General features: G+C 41.2%; 2 long non-coding RNA genes and 1 other non-coding gene across 3 annotated transcripts; all 3 read right to left on the reverse strand.

Annotated features, from left to right (window-relative positions):
• Window positions 1–273: 273 nt before the first annotated feature.
• Window positions 274–20,781, reverse strand: LOC133441512 (uncharacterized). Its single transcript, XR_009782481.1, has 3 exons — window positions 20,687–20,781; window positions 1,105–1,367; window positions 274–673 (listed from the first exon to the last, which is right to left on the reverse strand). It is a non-coding gene; the product is annotated as an uncharacterized LOC133441512 (long non-coding RNA).
• LOC133442255 (uncharacterized) lies at window positions 2,303–15,725 on the reverse strand. The gene is made up of 3 exons (XR_009782530.1): window positions 15,599–15,725; window positions 3,143–3,397; window positions 2,303–3,060 (listed from the first exon to the last, which is right to left on the reverse strand). It is a non-coding gene; the product is annotated as an uncharacterized LOC133442255 (long non-coding RNA).
• Window positions 7,455–7,560, reverse strand: LOC133442718 (U6 spliceosomal RNA). Its single transcript, XR_009782640.1, has one exon. It is a non-coding gene; the product is annotated as a U6 spliceosomal RNA (small nuclear RNA).
• Window positions 20,782–23,160: the final 2,379 nt, after the last annotated feature.

Below are 23,160 nucleotides of genomic sequence, written 5' to 3' on the forward strand. Positions count from 1 at the left end.
TATATATAAATAAACCAGATCCTGTTTTGGCTACTTACTCCAGTTCTTCTTGTTATTTATGTCATTTATAACAAGAACAATTAAAGATATTCCCTGAGGTTTCTTTTCCCCCAATGGGATCTCATCTGTTCCAGTCATGTAATTAACAATCATTTCAAGTGGATAATCTAACTATATTTATCTATAATTTAACAAGGAATGAGAGACAGCTTCAAAGTTTAAAGAAAAACAAGCCACATTTATTAATACCAAAATAAAAACAATACACACATGATAAACAAATATATACATTTATATACAAAATAAAAACAAACTATATACAAATTATTAAAAACTATACATTTATATACAAAACCTCATATTTTTCTTTGTCTTTTCCTGTCCTTCCAGTCTACCACCAACAACAGCTCTCCCCACAGAGTCCTCGGTCTGAGCATCAACCTCCGTATCCCTGATGGACACGTAGTCTCCGTGGATGAGGGACCAGCGGGTCTTCATGATCCTCTGGATGAGGGACCAGCGGGTCTTCATGATCCTCTGGATGAGGGACCAGCGGGTCCTCATGATCCTCCCACGTGTGTGGCGGCAGGATGGAGACGGCAGAGCTGCTGCAAACGGCCTCCACCAGGACATGATGAAATCCCGCCTGGACATCAGGACGCTGGACCTCCTCCTGAGAAGGAAATGAACAAGAAAAAGACCGTTGTGAACAAATAAAAGCGGAAGCAGCCACAAACCACACGATATTAAGAATGCTGTTTGCTTCTCGTAATACTATATTTGACCTGGTCTTTGTACGTTTTGACCGTATAGAAACGTAATTCTTGCCATTGTGAGAATGAGATGAACCTGCTGTACTCTACTGCCCTTACTTTTTAACAACTTGTGCTTTCTATTATTTTACCTCTTTTCTTATGTTATTTCATTTTATTATTTACTGTTTAACTGTGTCTTGCTGCTTTTAATGTTGATGTAAAGCACTTTGAATTACCTTGTGTTGAATTGTGCTATACAAATAAACTTGCCTTGCCTCAATCATGTAGATCTTCTGCGACACAGTAAAATGTTTTTGTATGTTAAGTCAGCTGTGAGTGTGGTGGTTACCTCAGAATCTGAGGAGTTCTGTGGAGCAGGAGACCGGTTACCAGAGGCTCTGGGAGAGTCAGGGGACTAGTTTCCAGAGGTTTCCAGAGGCTCTGGGAGAGTCAGGGGACTAGTTTCCAGCGGTTTCCAGAGGTTTCCAGAGGTTTCCAGAGGTTTCCAGAGGCTCTGGGAGAGTCAGGGGACTAGTTTCCAGATGTTTCCAGAGGTTTCCAGAGACTGGGAGAGTCAGGGGCGGCTGGACCCGATGGCTCAGACCTGGGTGCCTTTAAATCACATAAGAATGAAGGAGAGAGAGAATGATGACTACAATAAAACACAACTTACAATCATTCTTGCTGCCATTATACAGACTGGAAACGAGCAGACGACAGTGATGTCACAGTCAGGTATTGATCAGTGATCAGTACAGTGATCAGTAATGGCAGGATGAGCAGGTTACAATCATGTGGTGTAATTAAACACATCTGATGTCACATACAGTTGTTACCGGCCAGCCGTGTGTGTGTGTGTGTGTGTGTGTGTGTGTGTGTGTGTGTGTGTGTGCAGCGCAGGTATGAGAGACGAGATGCCGGTGGGAGCGTGTGGAAAACAGCGTGCATCATGACAGTAAAACAGACTGCGTTACAGGTTTTTAGTTGCTTTCAGTGTCCACAGTCAAGCTTAAGTTGTTGGCCCTCAAGTGTTTTATTTTGCTTAATAAATGTCCACCGCCGCGTACCGTAGGCTCTGCGTCGATTTAACCGGCCCAAACTCGTCATTTTACAATATAAAGTTGGAAAAACACCACGGTTACTGTGGTCATGTTCCACCTGGTTTAACTAGTTATTGGAAAATATTGTATATGTCCTTACTTACCGAAGGCGAGACGAGAATGTCGAGACGGGGAAACCCTACAAAAAGTGAACCCAAAATTGTAACAAATTGGGGCTCTGATTGGTCGATTCAAGCTTGATTCTCGAAATTGGAACAACCCGGGCCTGTGATTGGCTGGTGGAAATTGGAACAACAAATGGAACAAATGGAACAGAGAAGAAGGGTTTCAAACCATAAAGCATATTAAATGTGTTTTCTCTTTTCAGATACGTGGACCCGGAGAACTAGACGACGTACCTGCCAAGAATCTGTCCTCTCTGGATAGTAAAGCTGCAAAAATAAATTATATTTATAAATAAACCAGATCCTGCTTCCACTCAGTCATCCTGGTCATTTGGTTTTGTTGCCTTCTTGTTTTGGCTACTTACTCCAGTTCTTCTTGTTATTTATTAATAATTAAAGGTATGCCCTGAGGGTTTTTTCCAATGGGATCTAATCTGTTCCAGTCATATAATTAACAATCATTTCAAGTGGATAATCAAACTATATATGTATAATTTAACAAGGAACGAGACAAAGCTTCAAAGTTGAAAGAGAAACAAGCCACATTTATTCATACAAAAAGAAAAACAATACACACATGAAAAACAAATATATACATGTATATACAAAATAAAAACAAACTATATATAAATTATAAAAGAACTATATACATTTATATACAAAACCTTTTTGTTTTCGTCCTTTTATCTCCTCCTTCCAATCCGCCACAGACTTGGCAGTAAGACGCCCCCAATGTGAGTGTGGCCTGTTGACGGACTGTGAAGGAGGATCGCGCAGGACGTCGCAGAATGAAGCCAGGACGCCCAGACTGTCCTCGGTGTGCGGCTCCTGCAGCGACAGGAACAGCTGGGGGACGGCCTGCCGGCCGAACGGTACCGGAGCCCGCGTCAGGTCACCCACAGCACCGGCCATCAGGGAGACGCGGTCAGGGACTTCAATTCAGCGTAAAAAACGGGAAAAACCAGTCCAGTTCACAGTAAAAAATACCGTCTCGGAGTCCAGTCAGGGTAAAAACCTGCAAACGGCCTCCACCAGGTGGCTGCATCTGGCCCGTCTGCAGGAATGAGTCGGAGTAGGCAGCTGGAAGACAGTGGAGGTGAGACGCTGTTAAAATACGGCAGATGGCAAAAGGAGGACCAGATCTGTTTGAAGTGAAACTCACCGCTGGAGACTTTCCTTTCCAGGACAGGAAGTGTTCTTCCCCTTTGCTGCCTTGAACCCTTGGACCGTCTGTCCTGGTGTCTGGACGGGTAGACGACTCTCTGCTCATCGCGCTCTGGCAGGCGTTGCCAGAGCACGATGAGTCTGTCTACCCGTCTCTCTCCGAGCCCCTGGAGACACCTGGCTTCCACCAGGGCCCTGGCAGCTTCAGGACATGCTGAAATCCTGGCTGGCCCTCAGGACCCTGGACCTCCTCCTGAGGAGGAAATGAACAAGAAAAATACCGTTGTGAACAAATAAAACCACACAATATTAAGAATGCTGTTTGCTTCTCAATCATGTAGATTTTCTGCAACACCGTACAATGTTTTTGTCTGGCCTCAACATCACTTCTGTCACTTATTTAGGGCCCGAGCACTGACAGTGCCAAGGCCCTATTGTATCTGTAGGAATTTTTTTTATTTTTATTCTTTAAATCCATTTCACTGACAGGGCCATGATTGTTATTAATTTAATTTCAATCAAGATATGCTGAAATAGCCCCAAATAAATATACTTTACATGTGTTATACATAATGGTTTTATATTAACTTGAGGTTAGGTATATTACTTATCATGGTCGTGACATTAATGGGATAGTGTTGCATAGAGATGTCTAAGGAGAAAGATAGATACACAATGATAAAAACAAAATCACATTATGGGCACTTTTTATTATTTCACTTTAGTTTATAATTCATCTTCATTGTGGCATCATATAAAACTGTTTTTAGTCATTTTTGTGCACTTTTCGGCTCATTATATTTTATTTTTCTACATATTTGGGAAGGCAAGGTGGCATCCACATTGGATTACGTCAGGTTTGTTTACATCAGGGGCCGCTGTTATTGGTCCAGCGCGATCACGTGACGCAGCCGCAGTGCTCCTCGACACAGGCGACGCTGGAAAGAGTCCGCTATTAAAATAACGATTGTGAAAATACTTCCTAGAAATCCGAGTTCAACTTTTTATCCTATGCTTAACATAAATAGTTATTTTTTTTAAAGTGAAAAGAATGTAGACCCCAGACATGGGAGCGAGATGAAACGAAAAGGTGGGTGACCTGACGGCCTACTGTGGCGACGCTAGACGCCAAAAAGCGCGCGCACTTCATCTGATTGGTTCACACAGAAAAAACTTTGTGCCTCAAGCCCCACAATACGGTTTGAGGTACATGCACGAAAATCGGTACACACCTGTATCATGTCGCAACTTAAAGAAAAGTCTCTTGGCGCCATGGCCGAAACCGAACAGGAAGTCGGACATTTTGAACATTAATCGCATAATTTTGGCGCAATTTATACCAATCCTTCGGCAGTTAATACGGCCCGAACCGTAACGTGAACCCAGGTGTGTTATACATCAAAATATGCGTCTCCATCCTGCGACGACACGCATGACTTTTCTCTTTCAAAAGCGTTACCGTGGCGACGCTAGATGCCAAAAAGCACGCCCCCCCTTCATCTGATTGGTCCATATTTGATAGTTCCCCAAAAGTCACCAAATTTTGCATGCAAGCCAGGCCTGGCGATAAATTTGATATTTCATGGTTTCTATTAAAGGAGCTTGAGGCTCCTTTTAAGAAATGAGACTCTCTAGCGCCACCCTTCACCATGACGGCCGTTGGGGGTACTGCAGCCAACAGTGAAGCCGGCACGGGAGAACGGGGAGAACGTGCATGCGGCGTCATGTGACGTCACATCCGCAGCCCAGCGCGGGAAATTCGGAGTCCGAATTGCAGCACATTTTGCAGCACACAGCCTGTTCAAGGCAAAGGAGAGATACACTAGAGGGCTCATTCTTTTGGGTTTGGAACGCTTCATCTGACATTATTACTAGAAAACTTAAAATGTATACAGATTTTTTTCATAAATCTTGCCACAATCCGGCCTCAAGCTCCTTTAAAGGTATTATCCATGATTTTGGAGAGCTAGCAAGATTTGAAAGTGGCACCTCCTCTAAGCCCCGCCCCCTCCCAGCTTTAATCCTGTAAAAACTCTAACCAATCCGTTTCATTCGGTCCGAATGAAACGGATTGGTCCAGGACCAGAGGCTTGGCAGGGGGGGAAAGAACCAATCAGATGCCTTCATGCCGCCCACGCCGTAGGGTACGCTGTAGCCGTGGCTCTAGAGCCTGCAGCGCACCGCCAGCCGCTCTCCGCTCTCTGCTCTCCACTTTCGCCGGGATGGAGACGCCGGTGGGCAGGATGCACGTTTGGGTGGGCACAGCCCACCCCTGCCCCCCCCTAAAACCGGCCTCGCTTACAGGTGAATGAGACATGGGGTAGTTTTGTTGAAAATGTGCCGTCCAAAATATCCTGGAAAACTCGACTCCTGCAAATGCGCGTTCCCCAAAGTTTGTGGGGGCGTGGCTTTGGACGGAGCGCTGGCGGGAAGGGGAGGAGGGGGCGGGGCTTAAAAGGAGGTGACACTTTCAAATCTTGCTAGCTCTCCAAAATCATGGATAATACCTTTAATACGCCCGAACCGTAATGTGCACCCAGGTGTGTTATACATCATGTCGCAACTTAAAGAAAAGTCTCTTGGTGCCATGGCCGAAACCGAACAGGAAGTCGGCCATTTTGAACATTAATCGCGTAATTTTGGCGCAATTTATACCAATCCTTCGGCAGTTAATACGGCCCGAACCGTAACGTGCACCCAGGTGTGTTATACATCAAAATATGCGTCTCCATCCTGCGACGACATGCATGACTTTTCTCTTTCAAAAGTGTTACCGTGGCGACGCTAGATGCCAAAAAGCGCGCCCCCCCTTCATCTGATTGGTCCATATTTGATAGTTCCCCAAAAGTCACCAAATTTTGCATGCAAGGCAGGCCTGGTGATAAATTTGATATTTCATGGTTTTCATTAATGGGCGTGGCAAAATGGCTCAACAGCGCCCCCTAGAATACTTTTCTCTGCCATAACTTTTGAATGGTTTGACATAAAGACTCTTAGGCGGTGTCATCGGACTTGGTATTGAGTCCTTGACCATAATTGGTGAAAATTAGCCCCGCCCCTTCTTCTGATTGGTTGTCCCTATTTTCTGCTATAACTTTTGAATGGTTTGACATAGAGAGCCATTGGTGGTGTCATTGGACTCGGTTTTGAGTCCTTGACCTTCATTGGCCTGAATACGCCCCGCCCCTTCTTTTAATTGGTTGTCCCTATTTTCTGCTATAACTTTTGAATGGTTTGACATAGAGAGTTGTGGGGGGTGTCATCGGACTTGGTATTGAGTCCTTGACCATAATTGGTGAAAATTAGCCCCGCCCCTTCTTCTGATTGGTTGTCCCTATTTTCTGCTATAACTTTTGAATGGTTTGACATAGAGAGCTGTTGGTGGTGTCATTGGACTCGGTTTTGAGTCCTTGACCTTCATTGGCCTGAATACGCCCGCCCCTTCTTTTAATTGGTTGTCCCTATTTTCTGCTATAACTTTTGAATGGTTTGACATAGAGAGCCGTTGGTGGTGTAATCGGACTAAGTTTGAGTCCTTGACCTTCATTGGCCTGAATTAGCCCCGCCCCTTCTTTTGATTGGCTGTCCCTATTTTCTGCTATAACTTTTGAATGGTTTGACATAGAGAGTTGTGGGTGGTGTCATCGGACTCGGTATTGAGTCCTTGACCATAATTGGTGAACATTAGCCCCGCCCCTTTTTCTGATTGGTTGTCCCTATGTTCTGCTATAACTTTTGAATGGTTTGACAGAGAGCCGTTGGTGGTGTAATCGGACTAAGTTTGAGTCCTTGACCTTCATTGGCCTGAATTAGCCCCGCCCCTTCTTTTGATTGGTTGTCCCTATTTTCTGCTATAACTTTTGAATGGTTTGACATAGAGAGCCGTTGGTGGTGTAATCGGACTAAGTTTGAGTCCTTGACCTTCATTGGCCTGAATTAGCCCCGCCCCTTCTTTTGATTGGTTGTCCCTATTTTCTGCTATAACTTTTGAATGGTTTGACATAGAGAGTTGTGGGTGGTGTCATCGGACTCGGTATTGAGTCCTTGACCATAATTGGTGAAAATTAGCCCCGCCCCTTTTTCTGATTGGTTGTCCCTATGTTCTGCTATAACTTTTGAATGGTTTGACGTAGAATCGTGGGTGGTGTTGTCCATAATCAGATATTCTACAGTTAGAGTTGAGGGACTGCTTACTACTTCTTGGCAAAGATTCTAGCTAAAATCTGCGATTAAACCCAGTTCAGAGAGTCTCAGACGGTCCACCAGCTCTAATATGAAACTATATTTGAGTTGGTGGACTCATCAAAAGGAAAAATGAGGAACGCTTCACGAATTTGCGTGTCATCCTTGCGCAGGGGCCATGCTAATCTTCTCTGTATCGTTCCAATTTTAGTATATGTGCTACCGAAGTAACACAACAGAGAGTTCTCTGTGAGCCGTATTTAAATACCCCGGGTGTCCCACCCAGGAATCACATGGTTGCCTTACCGGAGGGCAGAAATGGGCTCTAATGGGAGAAAAACAACTCAAAAACAAGTATTGCAACTTCACTGCACAGATATATACATTTAACAACTCATCCATTTCCCAATGTGACAAGATCTGGTTCTGATCCGTCACATTTAGCCTCAGCTTTCTCTTTAAAACATGCAGTGGGCTGACGGGAGAGAGAGCAGGCTCTCAGTCGTGATTGGGTGGCTGCAGAGACAAAGACGGGCTGATATGGCGTCCCTCCCCCACAGTAACCCGAGACGGCGGCGCTTCACAGCCAGAGACATCAGTTGACTGGGAGGAAGGAGCTGACGGCGTGACACGTGGTTGAGGGATTTGGCGAAGAATGCTTACTGCAGTGGTTCCTGGTTGGGAGATATAGAGTAAGGGAGGGAAGAGAGAGTTTTGTAGCCCTATGGCTACAATAGAGGGGAATGGGGGGGAGGGAGGGGGGTGGAGGAGGGTGGAATGTCCTAAAAATCGAGGTGGTCAAAAGCGGGATGCATCAAATGAATGACCTGAATTGTCAGGAGAGAGCAAAGTGAGGGTGGTAGCAAGGAGTGAAGAGTTTGTAGTGCTATACAAAATCAAGGGCCAAAAAGAGGGTGGGGGAGGTTTCAGGGCTTTAAATCCTTTGAAAGTGACTTCGGCTCTGGAAGGGCAAATTGGGACAGAGTTTCAGGCTAAAATTCTTTCAAATGGGCTGCTGAGAGTTTGTTGCAAAAATCAGGAGCAATATGAAAGTGCAAAGGAGGTGAGGAAGTTGGTGGCTAAAGTAGACTGTTTGGTTCCTAGAAATAAGGACAAAGTTAAGGGAGTGATATATGGAGTCTGTGCTGGACTGACAGAAAAAGAAATCCTGGATAATGTAAAAGGGAGGGCGTATGGTTGAGGTAATAAGGTTTAAACCAAAAGATGGAAGAAGTGAGGATTCACCTGTGTTGCTCGTATTTGAGGAGGAAGGACTTCCTTCAAGAATATATTTGGGAAGTATGGCTTTCCAAGTGAGGGAGTACTTCAGGCCACCGTTACGCTGCTATAAGTGCCAGAGATTTGGGCATGTTGCTGACTCCTGTCGAGGGCAGTGCAAGTGTGCTAAATGTGGAGATAGCCATGATGTTAGAGAGTGTAAAGCACAGGCTTCAAAGTGCAGTAATTGTGGTGGCGATCATGCAGCGACTTTCCGGGGATGTCGGCATTTTATAAAGGCGAGACAAGTCCAAAATGTTAGGGAGCAGGACCGTGTGTCTTATGCAGAAGCGGTGAGGCGAGTTGAAGGGAGGGTAGTGGGAAGCACTGATGATATGGTGCGAAAAGAGATGAGTAGGAGCGCTTCACGGTATGAGCCACAGGTGATCCCCCATAATGCGCTGATTATGACCCGAGAGTCGTTTCTGGCATTTGTTGTGGATGTTTTGGTTGGAACTAAAAGCGCCAGTAGCAGATTGGATGTGATTAGAGCAGTGGTTGGGGCAGCAGAGAGGTTTCTTGGTACTAAAGAGTTACTGCCAGTAAAGTTACATGAGTACATGACAGGCAAGCAATCTTTGAGTGGTCAGGAAGTGGAACCTGAGAGTATGGAGGATATCATGGAGGACGATGAGGGTGATGTTTAGCATTTTCAATTTTTATATCCTACAATGGAATGCAAGGAGTTTAATTGCAAATGGCCAGGAGCTGAAGAGATTTATCAGTACATTTAAAGATACACCAGAATTGCTTTGCGTTCAGGAGACTTGGTTAAAGCCTTGTTTAGATTTTGTTATTCCAGGATATGTAGGTTTGAGACATGATAGGCTAGATAGAGCAGGTGGTGGGTGTGCAGTATTTGTCAAGTTAGGGCTTCAGTATAGGAGATTGCAGATTGAAACGGAGCTAGAGTGCATAGTTGTGGAGGTATGGACATCTCAGGGTCGAATAACAGTAATTAATTTTTATAATCCGTGTCGGCGTTTGGTGGTGTCTGAGTTGGAAGAAATTGTGGAAAACGTTAAATCACCAATTATATGGGTGGGGGACTTTAATGCCCACAACCCGTTGTGGGGAAGCAAGAGCATGGATAGCAATGGGGCAGTAGTGGAGGAAGTAATGGATAAATTTGACTTAGTAGTAATAAATGATGGAAGACCAACAAGGTATAATATTGCAAATAATAGATGCAGTCACATAGATATAGCAATAGTATCTGCAAACTTAGCAAGAGTGGCAGGATGGGATATGATAAATTGTTACACACTGGGTAGTGACCATTTTCCAATTTTGTGTAGGTTTGGGAGGGATTTGAGAGTGGAAACAACAGAGGGACCCAGCAGATATAACTTCTCCAGGGCTAGATGGGATGATTTTAAAGAGGAAGTTTTATCTTTGATAGGTGAAGTACAAAGTGATGGTTGAATGAATGAATGAATGAATGAAAAACTTTATTTCGAACATGCTAAAAAATATATATTTTAACCAAAGAACAATAGTTAAATAATAATCATGATAAATACAGTATAATACAAATCATAACAATCATAAACAAAAATCCATCCAATGGTTCTGTGGATGATTGGAATAGATCGTTGTCTTTTGTGATTCACAGAGCTGCAAAGAAGACTATTCCTTTGATGGGAGGTATTAGACCTCAGAAATTGGTACCATGGTGGAACAGAGACTGTAACTTAGCGGTGGGGAATAGAAATAAAGCTTATAGGAAGCTAAGGAAGTGTCCCACAGTGGAAAACGCAATACAGTATAAGAAGTTAAGAGCAAAAGCAAGACGAGTGATTAAGGATGCTAAGAAAGACTGTTGGAGGAGGTTTTGTGAGAAACTAGGTCCTGAAACTCCTGTTAAACGTATGTGGCTAACAATACACAAAATGTCAGGGATACGAAAGATGCAGTCTTTGCCTGTTTTAAAAGGAGGGTCAGAGGGAAGCAGTAACTAATGTTGAAAAGGCAAACATGTGTGTAGAATTTTTTTAATCTGTGCATAGTTCAGTGGATTTTGGATCAGAAGGGGATAAAAGGAGAAATGAACTACTTGAACAGGAGCAATGGAAGATGGAGAGGAATTTGGATAATAGCAATCTGATAAACTTGTTTTTTACATTGAAAGAGGTAAAAGATGCAATATTGTGTGGGGCAAATACAAGTCCTGGCAGTGATGAATTGACGTTTCAACTCCTGAAACATTTGGACGAACAGGTCTTGGATGAAATTGTTTCTTTTTTTAATGCAGTGTGGGAATATGGGAAGTTGCCTGTAGAGTGGAAGCATGCAGTTGTAGAAGGATTTTTTTGTATAAGCATACGATAGAGGTAAGAATAGGGGGTAAGTCTTCAAAAACAGCAGAAATAGGGAAAGGAACTCCTCAAGGAAGTGTTATCAGCCCAGTCCTCTTTAATATTATGATTAACGATATATGTGGGAAGGTGGGTGGGGGCTTTGGTTTGTCGTTGTTTGCTGATGATTTAGCAATATGGAAAAGGGGTAGAAATGTTACATTTATTATGGGACAGATACAAAGGGCTCTGGATTCTGTTGTGGAGTGGGCTGATAAATGGGGATTTAAGATATCAACGGCTAAAACTAAGTATGTGATGTTTGGGCTTAAGAGGAAATTACCTGATGTTGAGTTGCGCTTATACAGCTGTCCTCTGGAGAGGGTTAAATGAGTTTAAGTTTTTGGGAGTGTGGTTTGATGAGAAACTTACCTGGGCAGTGCATATCAATAAAATTATAGATAAGTGTGGGAGGGTGTTGAATGTTATGAGAAGTTTATGTGGCTGTGAATGGGGTGCGGAGAGAGAAACCATGCTCCTAATCTATCAGGCGATGATTAGGTCAGTTTTTGACTATGGTTGTATCGTTTATGGATCTGCTGCCAAGTCATTGTTAGATAAGCTGAGTGTTGTTCAAGCAAAGGCACTGAGGATTTGCTCAGGAGCATTTAGATCATCCCCAGTCCCTGCTCTGTTAGTGGAGAAGGGGGAAACTCCATTGAACCTGCGACGTATAAAGCTGGGATTGCAGTTTTTATCTAAAGTGAATGGCAGTGGCCGAAGTGTTTTGGATTCAGTTCTTTCCCAGGGCATATGGGGGCCGTCAGGTGAGAAGAGCAAGAGGCCTTTTTTGGAACAGGTTGCGCATCGGGTTGGTGGCTTGGGTATAGGAAAAGGTGTGATTGCGAAGCATGTGTGCTGGGCCCCTGTTCCCTTTTGGCTTATACCAGAACCAGAGGTGGACTTGTTTTTGTTAGGGAAACGATTGTAATGTAAAAAGCTGTGTGGAAAAGTATCTGTGTGAGACAGTGGATTCTAATGTGCAGATATTCACAGATGGTTCTAGGAATCCAGAGAGTGGAAGGGCTGGTTTTGGGGTGCATGTGATGCAGTTAGGAAAGGAAATGTGTTGTCGTGTCAGTAACTATATCAGGGTTTTTCCTGGCTCTAATTGAGGCAGAGGTGGCACCATCCTGGTCATGTGCACACGCGTGCAGGTATACCGTGCCTTCAACTGGCTCAGGCAAACACTTTTTACAAGATATTTTGTGTTTTGGGAGTTCTAATATGATTAAAAATGTATTTATTCTTTATTTCATTAATTGATAAAATAAAACAATTTAATATAAACACAAACCTTCCTAAATTCTGAATGAAAGAGAGCAGGAAGAAGAATCTTATTCAATCTGCCCGTTTTTCCCAAGAAATCAATTTACAAAGAATGTAAATTATATGTAAAAAATATATCACAATATGACAATTATCATGTTAAAGCATTATTTTATTAACATAAAAATATAAATACAAATATAAGAACTCAATCTTACCAAAAATAAAAAGTAAAAAAAAAAAAAAAAAAAACTGCCAATGGAACAAGAGAAAATTTTCACTGAAATGAGTTTGAGTTTATTTCGATCAGCAATCATTGAAAAATGTCCATTCAACAAAACAAGAAAGGGTTAGGGCTGAAACTAACAAGCTTATAGATGCCCTTGCTTTTATACCATCAAGACTGAAATGAGTGAAAATGGTTTTCTAGAACAAGTTACTTTTTAGGTGACTGTCTTATTTTAAATGTAATGATTTTTTTGGACTAGAAATAAAACATTTTGACTGGATAAGACAAGTAGTCTTGGTAAGATTTTGACTTTTTGTAGGGTTTCAGGTTTACTGACAAATCTCTCATCCAGACAGAACATTTCAGCCTCCTATTTTTCCATCTGTAGAAGCTCCTCATGCTCCTTGTAGTCCAAGGCCTCCTGGTCTGGTCCATCATGGCCTCCTTACAACAGACATCCAAGTGCCTCTCCTTCAGTCTGCTGCTGTCTTCACCTTAAACAAAACAATAAATGCATTAAGTATTTTTGTATTTATTTTGATACAGACATAAATAGTGATAGTTCCTGCCGCATGGGGTCACAGTGCTTTTGGCATAAATAACAGACCAAACCTTCCTCAGTAAGCCTGGGCCAGGTAAATTTGTTCAGCCACCGTTTGTCAAACCCACTGGCTCTGTGTTTTTGAGAAGATCTGTAAAGATGAATAAAAAGTCATGTTTAAATCACGTACACGTTGGCTTCGCGTTGAGATGCTCCTAATGACTTGGAAACTGACTAACGGGTGATTTATGGTTCTGCGTTACACCAACGCAGAGCCTACGGCGTACGGTGCGCGTCGCCGCGTACCTTACGCCGTAGGTTCGGCGTCGATTTAACGCAGAACCATAATTCAGGCTTAACGTTACCCTCGCCTCGCAACTCCCCCTGTCCTGCACTCTGAGTCTCGCTATCACCTTCCATGCATATTTGTGCACTACTTTCAGCCCTGACCAAATTGCCACATCTCGTTGGTAACAGGATTTATTACTTTTTAACTGCCTGTAACGTTAATTGCACCGTTTCACCTGCACTCTTGCTTCTCCTGGTCGCGAGGTCGCCTTCTAAAGTACTGTATATATACCGAATATAAGACGAATAAACAAGACATGCTAGGATGCAAAAGAAACAATATTTACCTGTTTGAACAGCCAGGGAAAACCAGGACGACGATTTTTAATACAACAAATAGCGGAAAAACACGGATTCTGGAGATTTCGTCTTCTTCTGCTGGTGCTCAGTTCTTGAAACAGCGCCCCCATAGCGGCGCAATGCTGTAACTGCAGTCAAAATAACATCCATCCAGTCCAACGCCTGCCAGAAAATAACAGTTTTCATGGCGACGGAGTTTTGAGAGCTGGGGGCGGCACGAAATTAGGCGGAGGCGGCCGCCTCCTAATTTTGTATGCAGGAAAAACCCTGTATATATCTGTGTTCACTACTGAACTACTAGCTGTGCTTTGGGCATTATACTGGGTGGAGGAAAGTAAGCCAGAAGAAGTGGTGATTTGCTCAGACTCTGCAGCAGCCCTGAAAGCCATAAAAAGTAATAGGTGTCAGTCTAGACCAGATATACTAAATGAAATACTACTAGTTTTGTTTCGACTCGAAAAACTGCATTGTATGGTTAAATTTATGTGGGTACCAGGGCATGCCGGAGTCATGGGGAATGAAGTAGCTGACAAGGTGGCGAAAGCAGCACTAAACCGAGACGGTGTGGATGTTGAGATCCCATTAGGAAAGGCTGAGTATAGGTCTAAAATCTAAAAAAGAGGGAATTGGGAGAGAGTGGCAGGAAATTTGGGAGAAGGAGGAAAGAGGGAGGCACCTTTTTAATATTCAGCCGAAGGTCAAGAGTTCATATTATTATTCTGGAAGTCGAGTGAATGTGGTTAAATTGACTCGATTGAGGTTGGGGCACTGTGGGCTACATCAGAGCTTATTAGTAGTAGGTAAACATCTAAATGGGTTGTGTGAGTGTGGGAGGCCGGAAACAGTTCAACATGTTCTGATGGAATGCAGAAAGTATTCTGCTGAAAGGAGTGTTTCATTTAGAACTCTGTCAGATCTAGGTTTGTTTTGTTTTTCTGTTAAAATATTACTCGGCCAACATGAGGACCACCTTTTGATAGCAGGGGCAGTCATACGTTTTCTGCACGCCACTGGGCTTTACTCGAGGATTTAAGAGACCATTGTGAACTAACTCGGGTCCAAACTACCAGAGGAGGGCAGTAATACGCCTGGATGCGTCAAAACTGCCGGAAATACAAAAGAAGAAGAAGAAGAAGAAGAACCCGAGACGGCGGGTATCAGTAAACCATGAATAAAACCTGCTCAGGGACTGAGAACTCCACCACAACATAAACCAGAAGGCTAATCTGGATTCCTCCAGGCCTGGAGATACTCGTGTCCTGCTTGGATCACAAACCTGGCTGTTTGTTGGAATGCAGAACAGATCTGGATCGGACATGAAAACGCTCTGGGGTTTTTTAGTTCTGCTTAGTATGGAGCCAAATCAAGGCCAAAAGTTTTGCTAATTTGAAAAGAAAATTTGAACCTGAAAATTCTTTTTTACAGTTTCAATTTTATTTTTTTCAGTATCAGATCTTTTTTTCAGTTTCAAATCTTTGTATTTCAGTTTCAAATCTTTTTTTCAGTTTCAAATCTTTTTTTTTCAGTTTCACGTCTTTTTTTTCAAGTTTCACTTCTTTTTTTTTCAGTTTCAAATTTTTTTTTCAGGTTCAGACTTTTGGCCCGGATCTGGCGTGGGGGGTGTGGCATCAACTGAGAGGGGCGTGGCGTCATGAGTGACAGCATAACAGAGAAGGCGGGGGACGTTCCTCAGTCATGTTGCCTTCAGGAAACGTAGGTTGCAGAAGTTATCAGTAGAAGTATGATTCAACACGGTATATACACCATATTCACGTGATTGGCAGTGGAAAAAACTGATATTAGTGACACATTTCTGTTTAAAAAGCTGTTTTAGATCGTACTTGGTAGTATGTGGAAGTGGGAAATGTCAAACTTTAAAGTGTGGCTGTTGAACTGTACAGTCTGGCATAGTTTATTGCTTTTATACTGCGATTGGTGAATAATACTTACCTACGTTTCCTGAAGGCAACATGACTGAGGAAGGTCCCCCGCCTTCTCTGTTCTGCTGTCACACATGATGTCACGCCCCTCTCAGTTGATGCCACGCCCCCCACGCCAGATCGGGGCCAAAAGTCTGAACCTGAAAAAAAAATTTGAAACTGAAAAAAAAAGAAGTGAAACTTGAAAAAAAAGACGTGAAACTGAAAAAAAAAGATTTGAAACTGAAAAAAAGATTTGAAACTGAAATACAAAGATTTGAAACTGAAAAAAAGATCTGATACTGAAAAAAATAAAATTGAAACTGTAAAAAAGAATTTTCAGGTTCAAATTTTCTTTTCAAATTAGCAAAACTTTTGGCCTTGATTTGGCTCCATAGCTTAGAGCCTCTGTATTTAAATTAAGTGCATGTGAGTGATAGCTTTGCTGAAGAAATGTTTTTCTGCTTTGATAATCTTTTGTTTTAAACTGAAATAAAAAGGAAGTCGTTTTTGTTTTTTGTTGTTGATGTAATGTCACTTGCCTGCCACTTGATGTCGCTGTCTGACCGCTCTCCTGCAGCCTGCCGGCGGAGCCCAGCGCCTGAAAGGGAGCGGAATCCAGTTAATAGGTTTTAAGCAAATGTAATGGGTACACTAAGATCTAGGTTGGATGTTTTTCTCAGCTGTGACAATGAAGACGCGATTTAAGAAGAGGGTAGTTATTCTGGATGCAGTTTACAAACATGTTCAAGAAGTTTATTGTCATCTGCAGCAGTAACACAAGGTTGTATTGAGCAATTAAAAACTTGTGACAAGGCATGCATTTAATAATAATATTAACACTAGAAGCAAATAAAAACAAGGAGCTAGAAGCATAAACAAAAAGAAAAAATTTACTAAAATCCGTATAAATAAGGGCAGGTCTGACCAGGCCTTGGTCCAGGACCAGGTCAAGGTCCAGGTTCTGCTCGGTAAAACACACACCTACATCAGGGTGTCGGACTCCAGTCCTGCATGTTTTACATGTGTCCTGCATCAACACAGTTCCTTGTATCACCATGTGCTGCAGCAGGGCAGCATTTAAGACATGCAGAACTGAGTCCGAGACCCCTGGCCTACATACAAGCCCCTTAATTACTTCGCTTTGCATTACAAATGTAATACCAATTAATTTAGGTAGAGTTTTTCTTTATATCATTAACACAAATCACATTATTTAAGAAGTAAGTTACAGCGTTGTAAAAGGTCATTTATTTTGATACAGTGTAATCAGGGGCGGAGCAGGGGTCCCAGCCTAGGGGGGGCGAAGCATTCTAGATGGGCCCTTGTGGTCTAAACATCCCTGTTAAAACATTCGCTAAAAGAATGCCACAGATCAGCGTCTCTGACACAACCACAGCAGCAGGAGACACGGTCAGAACCGTCACATGAGGTTTCAGCACCAGGGATTTACCAGTCATTATGTCAAACCTAATTATAAGCCTAATGCAGACTTTAAGATATAAGTATCAAACTGGAGATAAAAATCAAATGACATCCAGTGATGTCTATGGAAACTCATTTCCGCCAGTAAAAGAAAAAATAAGATGAAATCTTAGCCTTAAAAATAAAAATATCCCCACGGTAAGTCATAATGATGACATAAAAAGTCATCATTTTGACTTTCTATCACATATTTTCGACTTTTTATCTCATAATTATGACTTATCGTGGGGATATATTTATTTTTAAGGCCAAGTTTTCATCTTAGCCATAGATGTCGGATTCGACAAGTAGCACAATTCAGACACACGTGTTCAACCTGCACGACAACAGTTACATTGTGCAACGACATGTATTTAACACAATCAGACACAGCGGTCAAACAGTAACAAACAATATATGAAAGGCCATATATTCAGCATTATGACAATGTTATCAGAAATAATTAATATTATGACAGCTTACCAATGATGGTTTCATCCAGCGGAGGGCGGGGACAACAAACAAAACATATTTCCATCTGGGGTGGGGGGTAGCACATTGAACGATCCAAAATGCAAAAACTTTAATTTTAAAACTTTTTCAAATCCGAACTATTTCCGAACCATCAGCCGGTTCTTCATCGCCGCAAACCTTTCAATCACTTTGCTCTTATCAATGGCGAGGTCTCTCTCGATTGAGAGCAAGGTGAGGTTTGATAGTCATCAAATCCTCATCCATGCTGCCTCACCCTTAAAAAGTCTCAAATTCCCCATTTTTGCTAAGACATTTAAATGTCTTAATTTGTCTTAAGTCTCAAGGGTCTTCATTTTAATCATTAAAGAGTTTATTTCATCGTTTTGAGGAGAATCTCCTGCGGATGTCCTAAATCTGTGTTGCCAGGTTGGGCAGGTTTCAGCCCAATTGGGCTGAAAAATATATATTTGGGCTGCTTTTCCTGGTTTTTACTAAATATTTAGGAGGAATTACTAACAAAAAAAGTTTACATTATGGCAGAGAAAAGTAGAAACTTACACAATAAACTCACTGATTATTATCAATTTTATTGTAGTTTTTGTTTGGAGCCTGAATTTTTTTTTTAGGTTATTTAGTAATGTGAAGATGAAATGTATTATGCATTTAATAATTTATGGTTTTAAGAGAGAATGTAAGATTCGGGCTGGTTTTTCATTATTTCGGTGGGTTTTACGTTGCATTTGGGCTGGAACCTGTCAGATGACAAACTGATAAGGCTTCTGCTCAATCTTCCATCTCGGGCTCACCTAACAGCAAACCATATGCTCAGTGTGGGATGGCTCCTGGTAGCCGACAGAGTACAGTTTCTTGCATTGATTTTGGTGTACAAGATACATTACACCTCCAAAATACCATTTAAATACCATTTAAATACTTTTAAATGTAAAAGATGTTCACCACCATAACACCAGAGGCAGCTCCACAAATCACTTTCAGCCCAGGGTTAACTCCAAGAAAGGTTCAAATTCGTTTGCATCCTATTCTACCAACATGTGGAATTCCTTACCGACAGCCATAAAAGAGAGCAAATCCTTAATCTCCTTCAAGTCTGCCCTAAAAAGCACCTACAGGAGGCTGCTACTCGTAACTGGGAATAATCAAAGCCTCTACTGCACATCCCGCTGTTCCTTCTGATTATTTCATTTCATTTTTATAATATGGCAGTGGCCATATATAATATATTTTTTATTTATTTTAAGAAGAAAGCCTTATATACCAAGCCCCTTTCTCAAAAAAAATAAAACAATTACCGGTAATATGAAGATGGTCTGTCCGTCTGTTCAACAATCACTACTTATATAATACCAAAAAAAAAGAAATAATGAAAAAACAAAACAAAAAAATAAAACATTCACACTAACTCACCAACAATATAAAAACAAAAACAACAAAATATATTTTACCCGTTAAATTCATATTGTCTAATTGTGTGGTCTTTATACAATTTCTTGAACTGGTGAATATTTTTACAATCCTTTAAATCAGTTGTTAAGGAGTTCCATAATTTTACACCACATACTGAAATACACATTTGTTTTAAAGTGGTGCGTGCAAACGGATTATTGTTTCTTGTTTTGTTTTCTGCTTTTTGTTTTGTATTACCTAGCTTATTCTATTTGTCTCATCACCTTTTAGTCTCTCTCGGTGCAAAATAACAGTAATTCCCCCCTTTTCTTTTTTTTTTTACAATCTTCCCTACAAAGTACTGATTCTTACCTGTATGTCATTCAATGTTTTATGAATTTAAAAAAAAGGTCTCCAATGTAAACAAGTGTAATGCTTTCTTGGAATAATGCCTTTTAGTTGACTTTGTATCAGCGAATCTGTACTGTCATGAAACTGTACCTGATCCTATGCAATTCTTCTAATAAATTCTTCAATCAATCAATCATGTGGCAACCTCAACCGCAGCACTGGATTTCTTAATGAATCGTCTTTTTGGTCACAATAAACTTGCTCTCATCCAGGGGCGTCAATTGGGTATGGCAAGGTATGGCAGCCGCCACACCTTTGCTTCAACGGTTAAATGTAAATGTTTGTTTTTTTAAATACATTTATGGAATAACTACAAGGCAAATCAGAACAACATGATCAATTTCACTAGTTATTATACACTACAAAAACTCAAAATCTTAACAAGAATATTTGTCTTATTTCTAGTTAAAATGTCTCATTTTTAGTCTCATTTTTTTTTTATCTCATTACATTTAAGACAAGACTCAAAAACAACCATTTTCACCTGTTTCAAGTAGATTTTCACTTAAAATAAGTAGAAAAATCTGCCAATGGAACAAGATTGTTTTGCTTGTAATGAGAAGATAAATCTTGTCCCACTGGCAGATTTTTCTACTTATTTCAAGTGAAAATTTACTTGAAACAGGTGAAAATGGTCAAATAAGTTATTTTTCTGGTGATGAATCTTGTTTTAAGTGTAATGAGATTTTTTGACTAAAAATGAGACATTTTAACTAGAAATAAGACAAATATTCCTGGTAAGATTTTGAGTTTTTGCAGTGAGTGAGACTGCATTTGAAAAAATTCCAATTTTCTTAACCACACAGATAAGCTCCATATCAGACTTCTGTGATGAATATTTGCTGGACGTGTTGATTGTTAATGTGACTCGTAACCTTGCCATACCTTAGCTTCGACTGAATTGACGCCACTGTAGTCAGGCCCCATCCATGCAGCCCGGAGAGAGTTTTTAATCAACTTCAGCTGCTGAAACTCAGCATGAGGCTCTGATGCAACAATTGGCTCGACGCATTGCTACGGCGTAGGTTACGGCGTAAGGTACGCGGCGACGCGCACCCTACGCCGTAGGGTCTGGGTTGGTGTAACGCGGTACCATAAATCAGCCTTAAACAGACAACGTGCATGACAGGCAGCCGCAGACACACAGGGAGAAGAGACTATTTCTTTCATTTCTATTTTTTAAACAACTTTATCCTTATGAACGCAAGTGTTATACTGTCCAACTTTCCTTATTTTATTCAGAACACTTTTTTTTCCCTCTTCGGAGTGGGCCCCCCCGGAGCAGTGGGCCCGGGGCGGCCGTAATGATAAAACGTTTTGTAATTACATAAAATGGTATCGAGAGAAATATTAGTTATCTTCAAACCTTTATACGGCCCTTTATTCATAAGAATATCCAGCAGTTTGACGGTTTACAGGACAGAACAGCGACGTCGGCCAAATTCCCGATTTCCCGTGACCCCGCCCCTTCACCTGCAAACAATTTGATGAAGGTCTGACCGTTTCACCCATCGAGCGCTGCTGCGATACGTCAACGTCGCCGCCATATTGGATGTGGCAAGACTGCGCTGTAAACTAATACAAGTAAATTGACTTATTTTCATAAAGCGCTTTTCCACAAAGAAATGTACGTTTTACGTCTCATTTATTCATTCACACACGCACTAATATACTTGGGAAACAGTTAGGCACCAAATATAATATATTTAATTTTATCAGATGGCAAAAATAAGAACTTTATTGATCCCACATAGGAGTAATTCATGTTATATCAGCTATAGTGAACAATGTAGCGCCAAAAAACAATATATGAACAAAGCATATTTTACATAAACATATTTTAAATTTTTCAAGTAACAAAATAACATATTTGAACCATTTTTCAGATTTTTTCAGTTATTTTATTGTCTGAAAAATGGTTCAAATATGTTATTTTGTTACTTGAAAAAATTAAAATTAGTTTTATTGATGAGAAAATATGTTTCTCTATTTTTCTTATTTTTGTGAGGGGGGATATATATTGTTTTTCGGTGCTACCTTGTTCTCTATAGCTGATATAACATGAATTACTCCTATGTGGGATCAATAAAGTTCTTATTTTTGCCATCTAAGAAAATTAAATATATTATATTTGGTGCCCAACAGTTTCCCAACTATATTAGTGCGTGTGTGAATGAATAAATGAGACGTAAAACGTACATTTCTTTGTAGAAAGGCGCTTTATGAAAATAAGTCAATTTACTTGTATTAGTTTACAGCGCAGTCTTGCCACATCCAATATGGCGGCGACGTTGACGTTGACGTTGACAGCGCTCGATGGGGCGTCTACATATTTACAGATAGGGCTGAGCAATATATCACTATTACACCAATATTGTGATATGAGAATAGATATTGGCTGTGATGGATATCTTAATGTGATATAGTGTTGTCTTTTCCTGGATTTAAATACTGTATCATAGTAAAGGACTGCAATTTTCTGAATTTAGCAAACGGTTTTCGCTGAAAATTTCCTCAATCAGTTCAGTCATTGTAGCTTCTGTGGCCGACTCAACCTTAAAAAGACACACACACACACACACACACACACACACACACACACACACACACACACAGAAAAAAACACTGCTTTAATAAGATATTTAAACATGGGATTTCTGATAAAAAGTTATTATTAATGTGAATATGATGACAAAGTAAATTAAATAAATAAAGTTAATAAATTGCTGTTCCTCCGGAAGACCCGGATGTCTGGCACAGTAAAATTGAAATTTAATTGCAAGAACTGAATTTGAATTGTGAGAACTGAATGTAGATTCAGTTTTTCAATGCAATGATTCAAATTAAACAATACAAATTCAAATGATGTGATTCAGATTCAGTTTTTTAATGCAATTATTCAAGTTGAGCAATTCAAATTCAAATATAAATTATTCAAATTCAGTTTCTAGTGGCACATATTTCTGCCCATACGGCTCAGCTTGTTCAGCAGGAGTTACGTGTACTGCAGCCTGAAACTTGGATCTCTCAGCTCAGCATTCACCTCATCTGTGACATAGTTCATAGCAGGACCGTTCCACCACACAGCTGGCTCTGGATGAGATTTTCAACGCTCTGGCCTCTGGTAGGTGGATCATCATGGGTTAGATTCTTAGAGTCCTTATATTTCAGTCACTCGATTCACCACAAATGGCTTCAACTTTTGTGCTGTGCTATCATCGAATCTGTCCAAATATGAAGCGGATTTCTGTCCATGTTTAGTGGACATGGAGTTGTCTATCTTTTGAAAGATGCTAGGTAAGAGGAAAAGACAGAAGAGAGACCTGCTGTCATTCTGGGCATTGCCAGTGACGCCCCCCCACCCCCCCTTATGCACCCCCTGAAAATGAGAGTGCAGAGGGCACAGAAGAGACAGATCAACAGAGATTAGAAGAGATTGAGGACAGTGAGGACGGAGATGTAGAAGAGATCCAAATTGAGAACACAGAGACAGAGGATGAGACAGAAGAGCCAACAGAGAAAACAGCAGCGATGAGAGTAGATGCAGGGCAGAGCAGCCATCTACAGCACTTTTTAAAAGGGAGTGGACAGTAGAACAACACAACCGCCTCCTACTTTTGGTGCTCAATATAATTACAATCAGGCCAGCTGACAATCTTGCCGGGGCTCCGGACAAAATAATCTAAGATGGGCCCCCCTGCGCCCGGATCTCTCCTCCTCCTCTTCCTCTCCTCTCCCTCTGCTCTTCAGGTTTTTATACAAGCTAATGGACGTTAACATTAGACCTAGCAAGTTAGGTTAAGTTACAAGGTTGGTAAACGTTGGCTGCGCTGTTTCTTA

Source organism: Cololabis saira, chromosome 4 (assembly GCF_033807715.1).
Source record: "Cololabis saira isolate AMF1-May2022 chromosome 4, fColSai1.1, whole genome shotgun sequence".
Classification (NCBI taxonomy): domain Eukaryota; kingdom Metazoa; phylum Chordata; class Actinopteri; order Beloniformes; family Belonidae; genus Cololabis; species Cololabis saira.